We start from the raw sequence: 21,494 nt of genomic DNA on the forward strand, positions 1-21,494 counted from the left end.
AAGAGCATTTGTTCATTTGAAGGAGATCTGAACAAACACAAAAGGATCTAGCATGGTAGAAGGAACCAGAAGAGCAGATAAATGTGGGAAAAAAAGGCAATTTTCGTAGTGTCTGAGAGGTGTTTGAATTCTGTAAAAATGGTGCATTACTAAATATACTGTTTGATAAAAGAATTATAAACAACTATACATATGTTACAACCATGCAGAAGTATTGTGTGGTAAATAGTGCTCATCAAGGCCAGTAAAAAGTGTTAAAATAATTTAGGACTACTGAGTCTGCAAGCAGTGTGTTACACAGACCACTGATTTGCTTTATAGTAAGCCAATTATTAGGAAATTATTAATCTTTTAATAACTGGTATGAAATTAATGTAAAATACATCTGAGTCTCATCATGCTGGTGTAAAATAAGACTTATTTTAGTTTGTCAGACATTTTCTTTCTTCCCACTCCCAAATGTTGAGAAGGATATTTTAATAGAAAGAAGAGATTTTAAGCTTGCATACTTGGCTCTTTTTGTAGTAATTATTATGGGTAGGTTTAGTACCTTTGTAGGCTCCATCAGTTGTCTTACAGTGTTATGAAAAAATCATGTTTCTTGTTTGAGGAAAAAAACAAGGAAAGAGAGAAGGTGTATCAGTGTATGGGTAGGTAAGTCAAGAACAGCTAACAGCCAAAGGGCAGTAACTCAACCAGAAATGGATATTGTAGTTCTCAGACAGCAATTGCCTTGGCAGTTATTTCCCCTAGGAATGGGATAAAAACACTTCCAAAATAGAGACACTTGCCTATATGTGCTTCTAACCAGTTTGTGTTCTCCCAGCCTACTTAATTGTGAATAAAACCCAAGTTAAAAGATTAACCTACTTTACCTTAACTCACCTCTTTAGAGACATGCACATCAAGGGTTCTTTTCCTCTCCTTAGAAGTATTTCCCACTGCCCTGAGTCCATTTCTTTGTTTGCTGCCCAACATGCACTGCCTATGTGGTGAAGAATGTATCATGTCTGGGGCAATGGGCTGGAAATCCAGTAAAAATGAGATGTGGAGTGGGGTGGGGGGTGGGAGGGATGGGGAAGCCAGAGGAGCAGCAGCCTCTGTGGGGCTCAGAGTGGTCCCTGCTGGGAGTGTGGTGTTGGTGTGCTCCGGTTCCTTGTGCTGCCTTCAATGGGAACTGACCCAACCCGTAAGGGAATGGAGATTTAGCAAATCCCAGTATCTGCCCAAGTGCTGGACTCTGTGTCTGCTTTTATTATTGATTGGCCAGTGGAGAAGGCTACTGTAGAGAAACACGGCTGTGAGATGACAAGAGATGAAGTATTTTTTCAGTTAGAAGTGACCTCGTAATTCCCAAATGGCGGCGTGAAGTGGTACTCCAAATGAATTATGTGGGGCCATCCTAATGAGTAGGAGTTGTTTTGGATCAAGTTCTAGCCACTACAGAATTTCTAGCCTTATGAGCAATGTCTTTCCTATTGCAATTCACCATACAAAGACAAAATTGAGAAAGCTTTGGAGCTTAATTTATTTGTCTATCAGGTGATAATGATGTTTAGCAAATAGGGTTGATTACAACCATGGCATTCAAATGTTTAGGCAATGTTCAAGACCATGCACATTTTGTCCTTGCTGTAACTTTAGATCATAACAGGCTCTAAAACATATTCATTTCTTGCCGCTAAGGCTTGGGGTTTTATGTACATCCATGTTTACTCCTGTTTCTTTTTTAAATTACATTTTCATAGACTGATTCAGCCAATAAGAGACATGCACAAATAATTGTCAAGAAATGAGTAAGGTTTTTAGCTAAAAGATTGTTAGCTGGTGTTTAGCTTCTGCAAGAGACCTTAAGTGCTGTTTATATACAAGTCACAAGACTAGTGGACATAAAATATAAAAAATATTAGTGAGAACTTACTCAAATAATGCCTTTTTTTTTTTATTCTACAGAGAGGTCTGTGAAGAATACAACACTTACTGTTCTGTCAGGTCTCTGCAACATGATTCTTACACTGAGATGGATGTAAGTACCTTGAAACTGCTTATTTAAAAGAAGTACTTTCATAAAATCTGACCTTTATTACAGTTCTCTTCATCATGGTGACATAAGGAGGCTATGTTACCTGTCACTTTTATTAACTCACACAGCTAGTCAGTTTAAATGATGCTCAAAATTTTCTCCTTCAAAAGGTTGGAGGAATGAAAAGGTTAAATCTAATTTTAAATGTCACTTTCTAGCAAAATACTTCCTACATGTAAAGGAAACATCAAGTAAGCAAAACTTGCTTAATTTGAAGCTTGTAGTGGACCCTGACATGACTATTTCAAGTCACTCCATGTAGACTGGAAGAACTGCTGTAATTTCCCAGCAAAATTTTACTTTTACCAGACATGTACCAAGAGATGCAGTGTAAAACAAAATTGATTTGCAAGTATACCTTTCCCTCATGATAAAGACAATGAAAGCTTTTTTGAAATTTAGTCTAGAAATATGCAATGTTTTATTTGAAATTATTTGCTGCCTAGGATAAATTCATGGGATCCACACTTTTTTCACAAAAACCTCAATATAGAGAGCTAGAGGAGCACGGACATTGTTTATATAGATGAGAGATCAAACTGCTTTCAGGCATTCTCAATACCATTGATAGCTGGAAAAAAATGACAAAGGCTGTACAACTTTTGACCCTGTCTAAGGGGTTTTTTGATCATGGTGAAAAGGTAAATAAAATGATTAATGCTACGTCCTAAAGCTAAGTGTAATGGTCCTGTTGAATACCTCATACTTCATTGGTGGCTCTTGAGTATTTGAGATATGCCAATAGAGATACAGGTCCTCAGTCCAGGTTTTTCCAGAACAGAAATATGTCTAGTAACTTTTCTGCTTGATAAGGTCTTGATGTTGTGTTGCTTTCCATGATTACTTTAACTAAAAACTCTCTAAAATTAGTCTGTTCAGAGAATTTGTTTGTATCTGACACCTAGTTTGGTTGGCAAACACCTCTGGGAGCACCAAGTATGCCCCTTGATAGGTTAGTGAAAGGTTGTACTTGGATAGTAGTAGAGAATTGGGTTTTTAGCTCTTTTAGATTTGACATCTTAAAATAGGCTAAGGGGTTTCAACTTGAATAAAGTCGTGCAGAAGGTATGTGAGATTTATCGGGAACTGCAAACCAGACAAACCATACTGGACTGCCCAAACATAGTTCATGTTGTAAGTAATACCACAAAAAATGAGGAGTCTGAAGAATCATCAGTTTAACCCCTTTTATGTTTATTTAGAGCATTTTTTTAAGGTGTTAAATGGCTCTGAAGGTGCATAAGAGTTTAGATCTGGGGGCCCTAGGGGGACGTTGCTGGCTGCCCTGGGCAGAGCTGGGAGCTCTGTGCTGTGGTTGAGCTGGCTGGCCAAATTCCATATTCGGCTGGGCTGGGCTTGGCCTAGGTTACTGCAGCAATGATCACCTGCAACTTTCTTAACCCCTGTGACTGATATGACCCTGACTGTCACTGCTTGAGGATGTGCCTTAGATTGTCCTTTCATGGCCCTGAATAATATTTTACTATCTAAATTTGACTAGGCTATACTGGCATTTATATGTATTATTTGTTCTGAAGAAATGATGAGGGGAAAAATATAGGTGTGTAGAAATATACCTTGAATTTATGATATACATTTGCATTCTCTGCAGGGGTAAGATTATCTTGCTGTAATTACATAGTTCATCAACTGGCCACTGCTCATGGGGCTTGCCTCACCTACTGCTGAATGTGGGGACCTGCACATTAATTTTAACTCTGATGATGATTGGCTGTAGTGTTCCCTGTTGTCACTGCAGCCGTGGAGATCAGGCCTGATGATATGCCACAAAATCAGTGACAGTTTGCATACAGACATGGTTTACTCAGGTCTCAGCACTGCCATTCTCAGAAGATGAGGAGGTATTGAACTGTCAAACTGAGACTGAGCAGGTGACAGCTGATGCATTTTAGATCAGCTGCCTTCATGACTGATTTAGTAAACCTAACTGAGAGCAAGCAGGCTTTTCCTCCTTCAATATTATACTCTTTAGAAAAATAAGACGAAAACGAAAGTGTGAAAATGTGGGGGTTTTTTTTCATTTTTAAAAATTACCCTTTATTCCTTCTATTCACTTGGAAACCTTTTAGTGTAAAAATGATAAGGATGCAAGATCTGAGAGGATTTTTTCTATGGAATGAATTGAGGTAGAGAAGTATTTTTATCCTTTCCACAGCTCTGTGGCAATTTAACATCTGACTCTCAGTCAATCACTCTACCTGCTGTCTTCTATATATCATACAACTTCTTTAAATAGGTAATGCTGAAAATAACACAGACAAGCAACAACATGTGGAAGCATGCAGTAAATATAAAATGTGTTTCCTTCTCTTGCCTGAGTTGCTTCCTAATTTGATAGCATTGATTAAAAAATGAAGGTAATTCATAGTGCAGTGAGTTAGCCTAGGATGAAGCCGTTTCACAAGACACAGCAAGCTTCTAGTAGGCAATGAACACAATGGTGAGGCAGAACAAGTGGCATTGTCATTGCATGTTGGTGCTCATAGAGCTGATTGCTCTGCCACATAAGAATTAAATATTCTTGTGTATGCAGAGAGATGTTTTCAGTCATTTCTCTTTGATACCGCTAAAATTTGAAGGGCCTTACAAGGGTCTTAAGTGGAAAGCTCTTTCCTGTCCATTGCAGACTGTCCTTTTGGCAGAACAACTGCATAGTCACAGAAGAGGGAGAGAAATTTGGTAGATGTCATTTTGTTGGCAGTATCCAGTTGCTCAGAGCATTTTTTGTCTCTTGTGTCTACTCATATGCAAAAGCAAAGGATGTGGGAAGGGATCTTTTCTCCACATCTCTCCTTTTCTCTCTTTTTGACTGAAATATTCCCCTCAGAAAAGCTCTGCTGTTGCTTCCTGTGGTCTTTTGCTTCTTGCAAAGGAATGCTTCTTTGTCTGATTTGACTAGCAGGGAATACAGTGCATAATATATACCTTGGGTTAAGAAGAAAAAAGATTTTTATGTCAAGAGAATTTCCTGCAGCTTTTCTTGAACGCTTAAAAATATAAAGATGAGATGCTAATATGAAGAGTGTGAAGTATATTTCAAAGTTGATAGTACATTACATAGATTTGTTTTCTGTGTGCTGTATTGCTTTTGAGAAATTGCATTAGGGTTTTTTTCAATCTGTTAAATACTGGAAAATTGGATCACTGGAGCAGTGAGTAAACTTTGTGCATATAATGGCCAGAGATGTCCAAAATCTTCTGCATTTCTTTTATTTCCCCCCAAAATAGCAAGATTCAAATGAAAGTACTTATGCAGAAGTCACATAAATAATATTCTTCCTCCATCATCAGTGCAGCTGGGAATGCATTATTTCTGGTGATGACTGACGTGCTCCCTCACCTCTTTGTCCTCTCCTCATGAAAATGCCTTGCTGCTGCCGAGGAGCGCGGTGTCGGACAAAGCACAGAGTCCTGGGCTGTGCCTTTGGGAGGACTGAGCGGGGCAAGGGCCACCAAGGAGAGGAGCAGAGATGTGTTGGAGCGCGTATGCCAGGCACTAGAAGAAAGGTGATGGCCCAGGGAGGTGACAGTGCCAAATCACTGTGTGGCTTAGTCCCAGATAGCCCAGTTCTCTAGTTGCTGTTGTTACTGTTTCTTGGTGTATTAAAAAGGAGACTTGGGGGTGGGTATTTCCAGGTAAGTGTGTGCAGGGGGAAAGAGAAACATGTTAAATCTCTGTTACATCTGCATGTTAGAGAAATGCCTTACAGTTCTTGCTGCAGGCTGACTTCCCTATATGCTCAAAATTCACTTCAATATTTATTGCAATTTAAGGTTCTATTATTGAGTATAATGACGCAAAACAGCATTCCAGCAGAATGTTTGCTCCACAGACTCTGTGCTACCAGTCCTGCAATGTCAAAAAAAGAGCCCTATTTGGATTATAGAGAACAATAATGTTACCAGGGGGATACATGTGAATTGCATTCTATCAACTTCTTTGATATTTATTTCAACTATATATGTAATTTGTAGATTCTAATTCTTTATAGTCTTCTTGATTTTCATTTAAATGATTCCAAAATATTCCATTTTTATTTGTCGGCAAAGTATCTTTCCCTGTCTCTAATGGATTTATTAAAATCCATACTTCAGGCTGCTGTCCCTATACACTGGTCCCCAAATGCTGCTTTACTGTCAGTGCCATTTTTGTGTGAGTTGGGGCCAGATACTACAGTCCTGTCACTTAAATCAGGATGACAGCCTGGTGCTGGGCTTGAGCCCTCATGGCTTGTCATGATTCAGCATTCCTGCCATCAAGGGAAGGAGATAAACACAGCAGTGAAGTGGGAAGAGGGTGCCTTAATGAGAGTTGTTAACGAGGGGAAGGCATTTTTCATTTTAATGGTGCAATAGAATTTCCCCCCCCAGTTCACTTTCTTCTTTTACCTCTGTGTATAGTTTATTAGACAGAAATACACACTTGGGATTCAGTTACCTGGAGAGTAGTAGTGCACACCTGGGCTGTAAGTACTTTGTTTCCAGCAACAGACAGAGGCAGAGATTTATCAAGGGTGTGAGGCTCAGGGGGCACAAAATGGTGGGATGAGCTTCCCCTCTTGATGCATTAATTAGTATAACAATTACAATTAGAGAGAATGGCCTGCCGAGCCCTTGCTGGGGGCATCAACAGTCCTGAAAGAGAGAAAACAGTGATTTCAGCTTCTCTCATGTTATTTGTCTTTCTAGACAAAAGCAGCAAGAGAGTGCAAACGCAAAGGTATGCTGAGGGATGTGGTAACCCCATCAGATCAAGGTGTTTCCATGGCGCTGCTCCCCAGCCCAAGTCCTTATGGGCACTGTTAGTGGAATATGGACTGCAGGCATCCCTTTGCTGTAGGGCAGATGTTTGTGTAGCTTGCTGAGGGAAAAAGAGAGAGAAGTTCATTGCATTTGCAGAGTGATATATTTAGACCTTGCTCTAAAATTATCAAGTCACTTCAACCTCCTTGTATTTTACTCTATAGGCTTGTCGTTTTCAACCTTTTTTGATCTGTGAACCTCTCAACCTTTTCCACAGAAGATACAGATCTCTGTATAGTGAGTTAAAGCCTCACTGACAATCAGCTTGAATTTTTAATGTTTTCTTTTCAAGTTATCCTTACAGATATCCCCAGACTTGAGTGCTTGGTGGACTACATTGTGAAAGCCATTGCCCTAAGGTACCAGTCACACTGAACTGAGCCTAAAGCTACTAAGAAGTTGAAGATTCTGGCTATGAAAAAATATCTGTTCTGTTGAGGTAAAAATGGTGATTTTGATATGGAGAGCTCATACTATTATCTTTGAAAATATTTATAATAATTTTGATTTTTTCCTTTGCAAATTTTAAGCAAACAGAGTCTTGGACTCTGATGTTTGAGTGCCCAGCAGTGAGGATGGAAGCAAGGCTAGAGGTAGCTGAGAGTGGGGTGTGAGTGATGATTCCCTCAACAAAGTGTGAGCATGTCATAGCCCCTGCAAGACCAGAAGTTCAGGTTTTGCTCTATGGTCTATTGAAAAACTAAGCAGATTCTCCATGAGGAGATAGAAGCTTGTTGAAAGAAATGCATTTCAGGAATCAGTGTTCCCTGATTGAACATGCACTTTGTTAGTCAGTGTCACACAAGCTGAGCTGCAAGCTCAGATGTCCCAGGTATTTTAGCATTGAGCCTGAACTTTACTGGTAGAAGGCTGGCTAGAGAAGCAACATGGTGAAAAGGAAATGAAGTCTGATGGGATGGCACTGAGCAAGTAATTCAAATTATTCAATGAACTGACTTTTAAAATTACTGTAGAATTCTGTGAAAAATAAGGAGCAAATAAAGCCAGCACAGGAGTCAGCCTGTTAGGAGAATATCAGGCTTTTATTTTCACGGTTTAATTTTCTTTGGAGACATTCTTCCTAGGAGAACTTATCAACAAAGACAGCAACTATTTCATTTTGCCCACAGCCAAAAAATAATTTTTTGTTTGTGCTTATGTCTGGATCTCCCTGCTGGCTGTGAGCCTTTCTCTGAGTGTCTAGGTAGGGACAAGTTAGAATTATATGGTGCAGAACACCTGCTTGCTCCAAGATGCTAAACTGCTGCTTAGTAGAAAACTTGATGTCTTACTTGTGTAGTTCTCAATATGAATTTACTATTTCTTTGACTCCTGGCTGTGTGTGATGACTTCTGTAATAAGGAGGAATGGCTAAAAATCAATGGAAAGCTGTTTTAAAATTTTCACGCATGAATTGGTATGTGTGCTTGGCATAGATTCTCAAATGCAGTCAGAGCAAATGAATGGAAAGAAAAGGATGCTGGCAAGGAGGAGGTGCATCAAAGAAGTTTGGATTAGATTATGCTAGGTAAAGTCTTTTTAAGCAGCATAGGAAACCAGTAGTATTTTTTGTTTGTTTGCTTTTAAGGAATATTATTTTCCTGTCTGTACTTAAGCAAATCCTGGAAAACAGAGTAGAGTCAAGCACTTTTAAACTTTTGGGATCTTAAAGAAGAAGCTGGCATTGAACCATGTGCATTTTATCAGCCAGCTTGTTCCAAAACTCTGGGGTCTACATAGAAAAGCAGATTTGCTTTTTAGTTTTCTGGCAGACAAAGATGGATTGCATCCTTTATATGGCCAAAGGGGGAAGAGAGATTCTGTTTAAGGGGACAATTTGTTTGGTTGTCTTTCTTTGACTGGAGCATTGCTTTTAGGAGAAGGGGAAGATATGATAGCTGACACAAGCTACTTGGAAAAACATTATGTGGAACCTGCCAAGATGTGAGGAGAGGAATCACACTGACATACACGGATTCCATGCCTGGGGAACCTGAAAGAGAAAGTATTGAAGTGTCTAGCATTTGCTATCAGACAACAGCTTTTGGAGGTCTGTGTAATGTAAAACCTTCTTTTTAGTAACATCATATTGAAGTTCCTTTTGCCTGAGAGGAACTACTGCTAACAATATTAGCATTAATATTTGTACTTCTTAAAGGGAATTTTTGTACATTGATGCCTAAGTTTATAATGGCTTTTTTCTGTTTTATGATCCCATAAATTCTGCTCAGGTTTATTTTAGTTTTTGAAATGTACTTACAAGAGTGCAGAAAACAAAAAATATTCTGGCAAATTACTAACTGCATTTTGTAGTGGTCTATATGTGCTCATGTAAATACATACAGAAAGTGAATATTTGCAGGAACAATGTTTTGCACTCCTTTCAAACTTTGTTAATAGAAAGGACTGCAACCAACTGTCCTTGAATTTCAGCTGTGGGCTTGTTAAGGAAAGAGAGATTTTAACAAATGATGATGTGAGGGAGGAAATAGAAATGAAGATAAAAGAAAAGAGTGAAGAGGAAGCAGAAGTGGATAAACAGAGCATTATCTCATGAGAGAGTTTAAGTCTCCCAGCAGCCTTAGTGGCATTTCATAAGGACTAGATTATGTTTTAAATATTGCATGATGAAAGGTGTTTCAGCATTTAAGAAGCAGCTTTTAGAAATAAAATAATATTGATGTGGACCTTCATCTGTTTTCTGCAGAAATGAAATAGCTGCTGATTCACTTGCACAGCATCTTCCTGCACTAGTGGGAATAGACCTCAGAAGTTAATTAGTAGGTTTTGTGCTTATCAGGAGTGGGAGAAAACTAAGTACAAGTTTCCACAGGGTGCTGGTAGCTCTCCTTTCCTTAGGGATTTCTCTGATGTTTTATAGGTAGAGGACAAGCTTGGCAAAGCCAGGCATGTTTTATGGGAGTAAGCGAGATTATGGTGTCTTGGTCAGTTGAGGGTGATATTGTTCCTGAATAATTTCCTATCCATGCCCCTGGATGCTGAAGTGAACTGGCAATTCAATAACTGTTGCTGAGCTTCAACATTGCTAGTTAAAGTTTAATGTAATACTTGCTAAAATTATTAAAGCTGTGGGAGACAGTCTACATGTGTTACATTAGAAAATGTACTTGTGTACACATGTGGCTTCCTGGGTTTTGCTATGTTGCTTGTTTAATGTGTATGACATTTTTAAAACAAGGAGAAAAAGTCTAGAAAAAAAAAATTCTTGCTGGGCTCTTTTATTATGGACCTTATATCAAATTGTGGACTGGCTACAGCTACAGAGATCTTTTATTTTAGGAAAGTGGAAATTCCACAGGAATACATTGAAAGGAAATCCCATTCTGCTGCTCCACTCTCATCTGTCAGAGGTTGGAGGAGGGCAGTGTGCTCACCATGATGTATGAATGCTCAGTAATTGTCCAAGACAGAGACAGGAGAGTCAGGCCAGCTCAGTGCTTGAAGTGACAGGAGTTATTTGATAGGATGGCTGGTACAATTGTCCTGTGACAGACAGCTCTGCCCAGTCCCAGTATACAATGCAGGCTGAGGAAGTGGCCTGACATGTCATAGGGAGCTGGCACAAGCAGTACAATGTGGTGACAAATGGAGCTGTTTTGGCCAGGTCTTCGCTCCTCTGAATGAGCTGTAAGTACACATGGAGCTGTGTCGGAGAATGACTTAAAGAAAAGGCCATGAGACATACAATTGAGAGAAAAGTATAAGGGAAAAGTAAAGCAGTTTCTAACCACTCCTCTTGTTTTAGAATACCTACAATTGTTTATTAAAAACAGAAACCAAAACAGAAACCAGTGTTCCCAAAACTTCTACATCTGTTCTCAGGATGGCAGGCCTTCCCAGAGACGGTGTTCTGCTTGTTATGGGAAGACAATCTGAGAACTCCATTGTTTATAGAATGATGCCTGAGAGAGTCTAATTGTTTATACAAATCAGAAGGCTGAGAACTGTTAGAAACTGCTTTACTTTTCCCTTATACTTTTCTCTCAATTGTATGTCTCATGGCCTTTTCTTTAAGTCATTCTCCGACAGAGCTGGCGCTTAGTTTCCTCTTACTCCTCACAGCAATCTATGCCTTATTGCAAGCTCTGGTTTCAAGGCACAGCTGCAAGACAAAAAAAGAATAAGCAGATTTGTGATATAAGACCAAAGACTCATTATTTTGAGAATCTTTTCTGAGCAGTACTTGCACAAAGGTACTGCTAATTTATAATATTTTGGGAAAAGACATTAGCTGGAGAAAAGTGCTGTTGGTAAATGTATTTTTAACTTGCAGTCTCAGTCCTTTATTTTTCAGCTCTATTAAGTACTTTCCCCAAATCCCTAGTTACATAGTTCAAAGAGATGAAGCTATTGGATTATTGTCTCTTTCTCATCAAGGAGCCTACAAAATTCTTTCTAGAGCCTCTCTTAAATAGCATGTTTTGGTGGTGCACTTTACAGTGTATGCGCACAGTACATGTGAATGTAATTGTTGAAAACTACATTTAAGACAGAAGTTCTTGCCATGGTAGAAGAGTATCTTAGGTTGTAGGCAACATTTGATTTAGTTAGGTTTCCTGAGGAAAATTTTGACTTCTCTTCATCCTAGCAATCTAACTGTTCTTAAGGTTAGAAAAAAGATCTTGGCTACCAAGCAAATCCTCCTACCACCTTCTTGATCAGAGTTTCTTCAGCAGAGAAGGAAACAGAACCAATACAAATACCTGTGGAGTGGGGCCATTGGTCATTGATCAGCACTACTTTGCACAGGGCACGGTACAAATGTCCAGCAAGAATAATCTCTCCAAGGCTTTTACAAATACATAGCAATAATACATAGAAAATGTATCTGTTTTCTGAACCTATATTCCTACATTTGTCATGGGTCTACAGACAAATGAAATGTGTCAGGCAGCCCTTGTAATAAGCAGTAAATCCATGCCAAATTCACAGAATTCTTTGTGTCTAATGAGAATTTTTTTTCATTTTTTTCCCCCTCTCAAATCCCTTCGTTGGGAAAGTAGTCTTATAAGTTCAATTGGTTTATGTAAGATAAGATACAATACCAATCAAATGTAAATCAAAAGTAAATGTGTAAAATGTTTTATGTAATGAATCCATGGGGAACTGTTATTGCTACCAGCATCAACTAATCATGAGCTCAAAGTGAGGCCTGAAGCGAGGTTCTCTGGCTAGTACTAAATCAGTCAGATTGGCAAAAATACTTCTAACTACATAGGCTATTGAAGGAAATTATTTAATTTGCAGTCATGGAACATTGGAGCTTTGATGGACACTTTACTAGCAAATTCCTGCGTTTACTAGGCTTCCAAATTTTCAGCGAGTTTAAATAGAGATGTTACATTGCAAAGGAAATCCTAAAATGCAGGAGTAATAAAATGGTTTTAATTTTTTCTCATATGATTACAATTTCTTTTTCATTTCTTCTCCCTCCCTAAATAGCATAAGAAAAACCTTTTTTCAGGTAACATTTTCCACAGATACAGCATCAGAAGATCAGATTCTGTATTAACTCCAGAAAAATTTTAGCATTGATGTTATTGCTGAAAAGTGACCCAAAGAAATGTGAAACAGAAATTTTTGTTTTGTGATGGCTTGTCTACCATGACAACGTATAAAGGAGATGAGAACAATTTTGTTTTTTCTTTTCAAAATGAAATATCTCTCTCTGAGAACACAGAGAAAAGATTGGCTATGGCCCCAGACTTTAAATGAGAAACAAGGATGATTAATCTCTTAAAAAAAAAAGACTCATTCTTTGAATAACATGTTTGATTTTCAGTTAAAGAACTGTCGAATAAAAATCTAAGCACTTTCAACAATTTCAACACTATTTTGAAATTTTAACTAATCTCATGTTATGCTGGCTGTTATAATTGGATTGCCTCTCTTGAGTTTTCTAGGAAGAGCATAAGAGACAAGAATAATGTTTCTGATATGGTAAAAGATATAACTGCCCTATCATGTGGCTTCATCCTCTCGTCTGCCAGATTAGCTGTAAAAGCAAAAACTACTTTAGAAGAAAAGGCATTTTATAATATTTTGTACTTTCTTCAAGTTTTCTTTGAGAAAAATATACATCTTCAGTAAATTCCTCATATTATGCTGGGCAACCATCTGCTTATTTGGTACGCTATGATGAGTTTGGAATAATGCCACTTAATTCATTGGAATTTTATTTCAAATCATAAGGCAATCTTGATTTTTGTATGTATAGCACTTGATTTTTTACAAGTATGTTAGGGACTCATTTGATGATCTCTTTTTGTGTTTACTGGATACATGCGTGTGACATTTTTATTAATGGTAGAATATATTATGAATTCTAGCATTACTTTAAATCTGCCCACTCCTCTGTTGTAAAGGCAAATATTAAAGGTCAGAAAATTCAGTAGTAGGTGGAGTCAGAAAGATCAAACTGATGCTAACAATGCACCTGGTGCCCTGAGAGTAGAACAGCAGTGTGGAGAGAAATGGTAGCGTGGGGCTTGGCAGCTTTGAGATCTCTGCTGGCATCCAGTGATCTTTCAGTATAGGACAATCTCTTCCCATCAGTGAGCTGCCAGATAGGCTATACATTTACAGAGGGTGGATTTGTTCTGAAGTGATGCCAGCACAGGGTCTTTGTTTTGTTGTTTTGGTTTTTCTTTAATCAATACAGTTCTGAGTAGGGATGCAATTAAGCCAGTCTAAGAATGCCTTTAGCAGTATGTTCTGCTTTCTAAATGAACGTGACTTATAGCCACATTATCATATGGTCTATCGACTTCAAACTATGCAGAATTCTTCAGCAAGCCTTGGAAACAATGTTAGCCCCAGTTATCAGCTTCTATTGCTGCCTCAAACATCAGTTTTGGGGCTTTTAGAGTTGTACTCGGAATTTTGCATTCCATCTTACCTCAGAAAGGCAATCACCTATAGGTATTTGGGGAGTAGAGAGCAACTGTGCAAGGAAGAACAGGGGAAAAAAAAAAAAAGAGATCTGTTGATATGGCCCCTGGCATTTCCTTCATCAGAGCTTCTCTACACATCTCCATGGTGTAGCAGAACATTCTGAAGGAGTTGCAACAAGGAGCATTGCTCTTGCATTTGCTCCTTTCTAGACATTTCTCGGAACCCAAGCTTTTGGACCTGTTTATGTAAAAGATGGATGTAAATACATTGCTGTTGGCTTCAGAATCAGATTTTCTAATTACTTTTCCATACCTGAAAGGGGTGAAGATGCAAAAAATTGCCTGAATCCACAAAAGAGCTATTTACACATGGCTAACTTTGTGCCAAGTGCACTCCAAGAATATTAAGTGGGGTAAAATATTTAATCCCAACAAGGATTACATAAAGAAAATGCTTAGAGTATTTGAAACTCAAAGCAGCATGTCTATATCATGTACCTGATGCTTTTAAATATTGCATTTTCTAAATGGCGGTCTAATCAACATGTCTACTTCGGACACTTGTCTTTTTTTTACATTTGGCATGATACACACAGTGAAAAAACAGTCTTCTTCTTCCTAGCAGCCTTAAAGATTTACCAGTGGGACAAGAAAACCACATGGGAAGAGGTAGATGGAACAATAAGAAGAAAATGTGGAAGGGCATCCTAGAACAAGGCATATTGTGTCCAATAGTTTTGTTTTTCTTTGTTTATATAAGCTTTTCTAGTTCCAGATTCTGTTTTCAGGAAATTTCAATGCTTAATGTGATTATTTACAGATGATCTTTTATTTCATTTCACACATTTTCTTTCTCTGGGAAGGTTTATAAGGGAAAGTGCTGCTGTACTCCTTTTGAAATCCTGCTTCTTCAGACTTACTTTCCTCTTCCCATCTTGATGGAAGTAGAAATGTATCTCACTGAATGTTACTTAAATAGTAATTCATCTTTACACCTCTGAGCCCCCTTTCTGATAGCCACCACATTTAGGGCCATTGTGAAACCTTTTTGAACTGATTATGTGATTCCAATCAGTTCTGCACTGAACTGTCCAGAGTGCCAGCTGATGGAGTAGCCATGGTTTAGAGGTCAATTCTCATGTCATTGACAGCAGCTACACACAGGCAGGCAGAGGCTGATTTGGCCCTTCATGATGAATTTGGGTTACTTCTTATGTTTTTCTTTCAACTTTCATCTTTTTGTTTGAGACTGTACTTGTTCCCAGACAATTTTTATATTCAGTACAAGTTCTTGCTGCGATCATCTCACTCTGTCTCTTGCTGAATGAGACTTGAGTAACAGCTATATCTTCTTACACTTTAAATGTGAATTTCAGCCTTGGTTAAGCAAGAAATTAATTCTGACCCGCCTTCTGTACCAAACCTGCCAAATGAATGGCTATTAACTCTGGATTATTAAACCCCCAAAAGCTTTCCTGCAGCTTCTGGGAGCTGACCTGGAACTTCCTTTACAAAAGGGAATGAAAAGAAAATGAGAAGCGGCTGAGGACTTTTTTTGGCTTGTTAAATTATTTCTTTTAGCAGGAGGAGTGTGAGTAGAGGGGAATGCAATATGTAAATATCAGAATATCCTTTCTTCTGGTTTATTTTTTATTTCCTCAGGTTTCTGGCAGAAGAACTGGCTACTGTCTCTCAGTCCATGGTATTTACTGTTGGCTTTCTTTGTCTGTCCTATCACTGGTAGGTTTTCCCATTCTCCCTAAAGACAGGTTAGATGAACTGACAGTTTGCTGGTTGTGGGCAGTTTTCCCCTCAGGCTTGTGTTTAACACAGCAGACTTGTTTTCAGGGATTTTTTTTGTTTAGTTGTTTTTTTTTTTTTCATGTCACTCTCTGCAACTGGAATAATTTTCCATGTATATTTTGTTTTTCTAATGTTGGACAGATATTTAAGAGAGCAAACAAGCAAACCCTCCTCCAGAGAGAAGTGAACAGGGGTTCCACAGCCCCAAGACCTGCAGCTGGACATTCTTGCTTGCTGGGCTCAGCATCGCTATGGGCGTAAGCACCGTCTCTTCCAACTGGGAGTTCTGGCTGTGTCCGACCGGAACCAACTCCTTGGCTCTTGTGAACTGATGGTCTGTCCTGCAGGTTCTTTCCTTCTCCCACTTTGCCTCTCCAGTATTGCAAGAATTGCTGTGCTATTCTGAGTGTAGCTGGAAATACTGTTTATTTTGAGGGCAGAGTAACCTACATCTAAGGTAGATGCATCCTCTACAGGCAGACTAATACTACAGTGAAATTTAAAAGATACCAAGATAATTGACTGATGCAATTAATTATAGACAGAAATGGGTAGAGACAAATAAAAAAGATAGTTCAAATCTGTCAAGCATGCTTAACACCAAGATTACTCAGCAAAGCAGAGTGGGGAATGTTTGGGGTGTTTGAGCAGGGCTAATCTGTATTATGTAGTTGGTGTTTTATCTGTTTGCTAAGTCTTTTACACAGAGATACTCACTTCTAATTTATTAAACATTTGATTATCCCTACCTAATGCTGGTACACTGTAAAATCTTCTGTATACAAGGTGAGATGGCTGTGCTGACTGAAGGCCTGAAGATTGACTGAGCTGGAGCATTCTCAAGGCTTCAAGAAAGGTTTTTACTTGACGTGCTTTCCCACAGGAGTTCACATTTGCTGTTTTATCTCTGGGAGTGAGCTTAGTGACAGACACACACTGAGAGTCAGGGAGAAATGCCATGGGAGCTACTTAACAGCATTCAGATGCAGAGATGGCATTTGATTCCCAGCCTTCTTTGCTGCAGCGGCTTTATAAGAAATCTAAATCAGGAAACTCTACAGGGTATCAGGAAAGCAGACCTCTGATCTGTGAGCTCGCACCATTAAAAAGCAGAGTCCTGCTTCTGAAACAATAAACAAATCTAAAGGTTGTTTTGGAATAGCTTCTGTTTATTTTGGTGGAGTCTGTGAAGTGGCAGAATTGCAGGTGTGTGGACACACCACCATGCGTGGTAGAGCCATGAGAGTTCTCTGACAAGGTGTTATCAGGTTGCCTGACATACTCATTGTAGCTGCTTCCATTTAATGTGGTAATTGCATTAGTCCAATTCCTACTTGTTGTTCAGGTAAGATGTTCTGGATGTGTTTAAAAGCAAGTGCCAGTCTTTTGAAACAGTTCCCAGTACCTGCGTTATAGACATCAAATATTCTTTTAGAGATAGCAGAGCTTGAAATATTTCTTATGCATTTTAGTTTTTATGCATTCGTTTAAAATTATAAATATCTGGAGGTGAGTAATTGAAACTCGTCAGCAATCCTTTTTCTTTCCCTTTAGATACACAGAGCTTGAAAAATCTAAACCACCTTGTGAGTAGACACGCTAATGTTATGTTGAAACCTTGCCTCTCATTCAAGGGAAAGGTAATTTTTTTGTGATTCTTTTGGTGCAGGGAAATTAAGAAAGTCACCAAAAATAAACATAAAAGCAAATGACTAGATGGCAAAAGTGATAAAAATGTAAGCACTGCAGCTGTAAGATAATGCACTCCCTGATGTCAGAACTGTGGATTGTTGATGAAGTTTGAAGTAATTCCATTTTGCATAATATTGTTAAATTTTCATCTAACACAATTGATTTAAATGTGGAAACTTTGAAATACAAAGAATTAACCTCACCTTCCAGACAAGATGCTTAAGGTTAAAAATAATAGAAACATAAATCTTGTGTAAGTCTTATTAGAAAAGAAATATCTGCACTATCTGAGTTAGATTTCTTTCAACCAAAACTCCTATTCTGAAATGCTACCATTCTGACAGTGTGACAAATTGCTGGAACAAATGCTAAATAGTTAAATGGACAAGTGATGGATGGCCTCATAAGCCTTGCAGGGCAGCCTGTGTAAGATACTAATTGGTTCTGTGGAACTGGTTTTGGTCAATAAATTCACTTGAGATTTTTTTTTTTGGTATGTGTGTGTTAGATATCTTTAAAGAATGCAGTCTTGTAGGTGACAAACCACTTGCAATGTATTAGGCCACCAACAACTTTATTTTGTCTGCTCTACAATCTACCTTCTTTCAAGGATATAACCTACTAAAAATCTATTATTGATGCACTGCTGTCTCTCAAATGCTTCTGAATTATGAGTTTATTTGGAAGCCTCCAGAATTTTCTGATGCTAAAAAATGTCCATGTTAAGTTTTCCACAGTGTTTGCAATTGCTCTTTTTTTTTTTTTTTCCCTTCCCCTGGAATAGATTCTGCCACTATTGCTCACTTTGAGCAATACATTCTATTGCAGAGAGCCTAAATACTAGTGTACTCCCCTTGTAAAAAATATTGCCAAGGTGAGTAAAGGCAGTCAGACTGGACTTTGAGACCTGCGTTAGGAAAGAGTTGAGCCACCAATCCTTGAACTGAACTTGGAGATAAGGAAGTAGCTGCAGAGGGGTTCTCATGGTTCTCCCTTTGAGTGTAGGCTCCAGTGGCTCCTTGTTCTATTGTTCTGGTCCCGGGTAGATCAGCTGAAGGGTTGAAAGAGCTCACCCTGTTGTTTCCCAGCGATAAGTTGGTTGGTTTTGGACAGCTCCCTCCCACAGCCTGGCTGCTGCAAAACCCGTGTGCTGCAAACTCCTGCTCTGCACATCATTGCACAGCCCATCCTGGGACCTGCTGTCTTGACATCATCTCCAGGCATTGAAAAGACAAGCCCTGAAGCAATTGCCTTTCAAGTCCTTCAGTCCTTTGTTGAATTTGGACCTAAGTGATTTCAGTGGAAATAAGAGATGTAGAGTTTATTTTTGGTTTATTTTGTTTTGGGTTCTGTTTTTTTTTATTGGTTTTATTTTTTTTCCTTCTTGAGTTAGTTTATTTGTTAGTTGAGTGGATTTTTTTCTTTTTTCAAAATTTTCATTAGTGCTAAGTAAAATTTTTTTTTCCATGGATGCTAAAAAAACCCCTAAAAGAACCAAAGCCTGCCTCAATAAGTGAGCCAGGGAAGCAGAAGGATTGAGATGGTTTCACAGTTTTTTTCCAGATAGCAACTTCCTGTTTATAAAGTAGAATAGGTTAATTCTAAAATCATCAGAATTTAGAAGGCTAATCTTTGATATAAATGAATAATCTGAAATTAATTTAGAGTTTAAACAATGCTAAACTTAAACATACATTATGTCTTTGTTTGCTTTGCATTCTTGCTTATGTTAATATATATTAGGTGTTTCATAATTAAAGCCTATATTTCAACTGCTGTATATTTAAACCAAATTTGACTACTTACACTTACTAGCTACCTTAGCAGCAAGCAAGATGTTTCCAGAATGATCCATAAGTCTAACATATATAAATGTCAAGAAAACTTTCTGGCAATGAAAAAGCATGCAACTGCTTTAACATTCAGTTATTTATTCAGTTATATTTATTATTCAGTTCAGTGCAGTATAGTCAAGTCTTGTGGAATGCATATTTAACTGGAAGGCAAATGTATTACTTTGAGAGACTATGAAGACAAGGCTCCATAGGCTCCTTGTAAAGCTTTTGGGAGGAGGTAGATGTCTTAAGGAGAACTTGCTGTTTGTGACATACAACCCAGGCCTGGCTCCCCAGTACAAGAAAAACATGATTTGTCATTGTGGAAAAGTACATTCAAGTCATTATATGACAAAATAACTAATAGTTTTTTCCTTAAATCCTAATACATGATTGGATTTTATGACAAAACAACCTCCAAAACAGGCTAATGAAATGATATTTTGTATCAATTATTTTATGGTAGCTTCCTTGTGCAGGTTAGTTGAGTGAGGTATGCAACAAGCTGAACATATCTATTGTTGATCCAAACAAGCAAGAGCTGAATTAGAAGAGTTCAGAGCTGTCTTGTTAGGGAAGCATGCTTGATATGCAGCCATCTGAGAATCAAGGGATAACTACAGTCTGTTTTCTTACATTTGATCAGATTCTGTAGCTCCTCAGAAAATGCTCACAGGTCCCTCTGGAGAGAATTTATAATGACTATTTTAGTTTATTAATACAAAGGATTGTGACTACACACATAACAGAACAAACGAATGTTATGCGATATCTGAAACGCTGATCTCTATTTATGTTTGTGTGAGAACCCAAGGCTCACTTAGGATATTGAGCAGTAACATTTAACTACTGAATTCCCCAAAGATGATAGACTTGAAATTTTCTGTGTAACCAAAAAAATTTTTAAATCATTTAACCTTTTCTTGTTTAAAGTTAATTTTGAACTTAACTGTATATGTTGTGTTCTGTAATACAGAAAATGCTGCTACAGGTAACCTATCAATCTGCAATGGTGCCTGTGCCAAGAAAAGAGGCCTTGCAGCACAGAACACTCCAGCTAATGGTTACCAGGCCATAGATTAATTGTTGTGAAGGAGACTTTCAGGTTTAAATACCAACATTCTTTTGCTTGTAAATCAACTGGAAGTGAGGGTCTTATGGGTCATTTGGATATTGGAAATCTGTCCTTTGAATTCAGCTGATAAACTTAGATGTTGCAAGTGTAAAGTACATAATTTGATATAAGGAACTTGTAAATACTGTGTGTCTAAAATCATGATGTGCATCCCAAAGGCTTTTGGTTGCTGTAGAAATCTCTTAATCACTTCAGAAAGGACGGTAAACTGTACCTGAGGTACAGTTGGCAAGGAAACTGCTCTAAAAGCTTTTCTCATTCTCCAAAGTTTCCCAGCTAGACTTGAACTTCAAAACTTAAGTGGTTGTAAATGAAGAGTTTACTTCCAAATAGCTTATGAAACAAACATGGAGGTGATGAGCTGACATGTTTGTCACACTTGTGTACTTAGGTAGCCATGTGTTTATAAAGGGTTGTGTCACATCTGTGGGAGACACTGCAGCTGTTCATAACTTCGACTATAAAAATCTGCTGACCTGCTGGATTCCTTAACAGTTTCAAGTTATTGCTTAACCTTTCTGAAAGATTTTTTTTTTTAAGTTTATGAAAGTATATTTTTTCAGCAAACCTGAGTGTGTGATTTTAGAAAAGAAAGTGAAGAGATTGAAAGAATAAAACTGCTGAATGTCAAACTCACAAGGACCTACTGAAATTCAGGACAAAATCCAAATTCAGGTAATTTCTTAAGTTACCATCTGTTCTATTCACAAGTATCTTTTATATACTATAAATATACCATACTGTAACAGCTTCCCAGCTGTGAAGAACCCATTTGCCTGACTATTCTTGTAATTCCTCCATAAAACTTTGGTTTTGAAGTTGGCCATCTGCCTAGATGCCAGTGGAATAGGCATTAATAAAATATAGTATAAAGGATAAATTAAAGCATCTGCTAAAATTAATATGAAAATGTTCTATTTGGCATAGCAGGAAGTACAATAGCATGGAGAAACTGAGCAGTCTGAATTGGAAGTCATAATTTTGAGATATGGAGATAATGAAGGAGGCACTTGGGAGCTGGTCCAGCAAGTGCTTGCATTCATACAGTGTTCAACCATAAGCCTGTGAGCAACCCCTTTCTTGGCTTACTTGCACATAAAACCAACACTAAGTGTGTTATGTGACAGAAACCATTTTTACATCCTGCTACAGCTATAGAGTTATGGGAGATTAATTTTACTGCTGAGGATAAGCCCTAGCAGGTGCAG

At 38.1% G+C, this 21,494-nt stretch overlaps 1 long non-coding RNA gene across 2 annotated transcripts in view; it reads left to right on the forward strand.

The window, feature by feature from the left end:
- Positions 1-21,494, forward strand: part of LOC128942901 (uncharacterized) — a 45,845-nt gene that overhangs the window by 6,282 nt on the left and 18,069 nt on the right. The window contains exons 4-5 of one of the 2 annotated variants that reach the window (XR_008483653.1): positions 1,954-2,026; positions 20,850-20,961. This is a non-coding gene — a long non-coding RNA (uncharacterized LOC128942901). The remainder of the gene's footprint in view (positions 1-1,953; positions 2,027-20,849; positions 20,962-21,494) is intronic. The other variant, XR_008483654.1, reaches the window with a different exon arrangement.

The sequence above is a fragment of the Melozone crissalis genome, unplaced genomic scaffold (genome assembly GCF_028551555.1).
Source record: "Melozone crissalis strain CALT ecotype California unplaced genomic scaffold, PUWL_Pcris_2 ptg000045l_1, whole genome shotgun sequence".
Taxonomy (NCBI): Eukaryota; Metazoa; Chordata; class Aves; order Passeriformes; family Passerellidae; genus Melozone; species Melozone crissalis.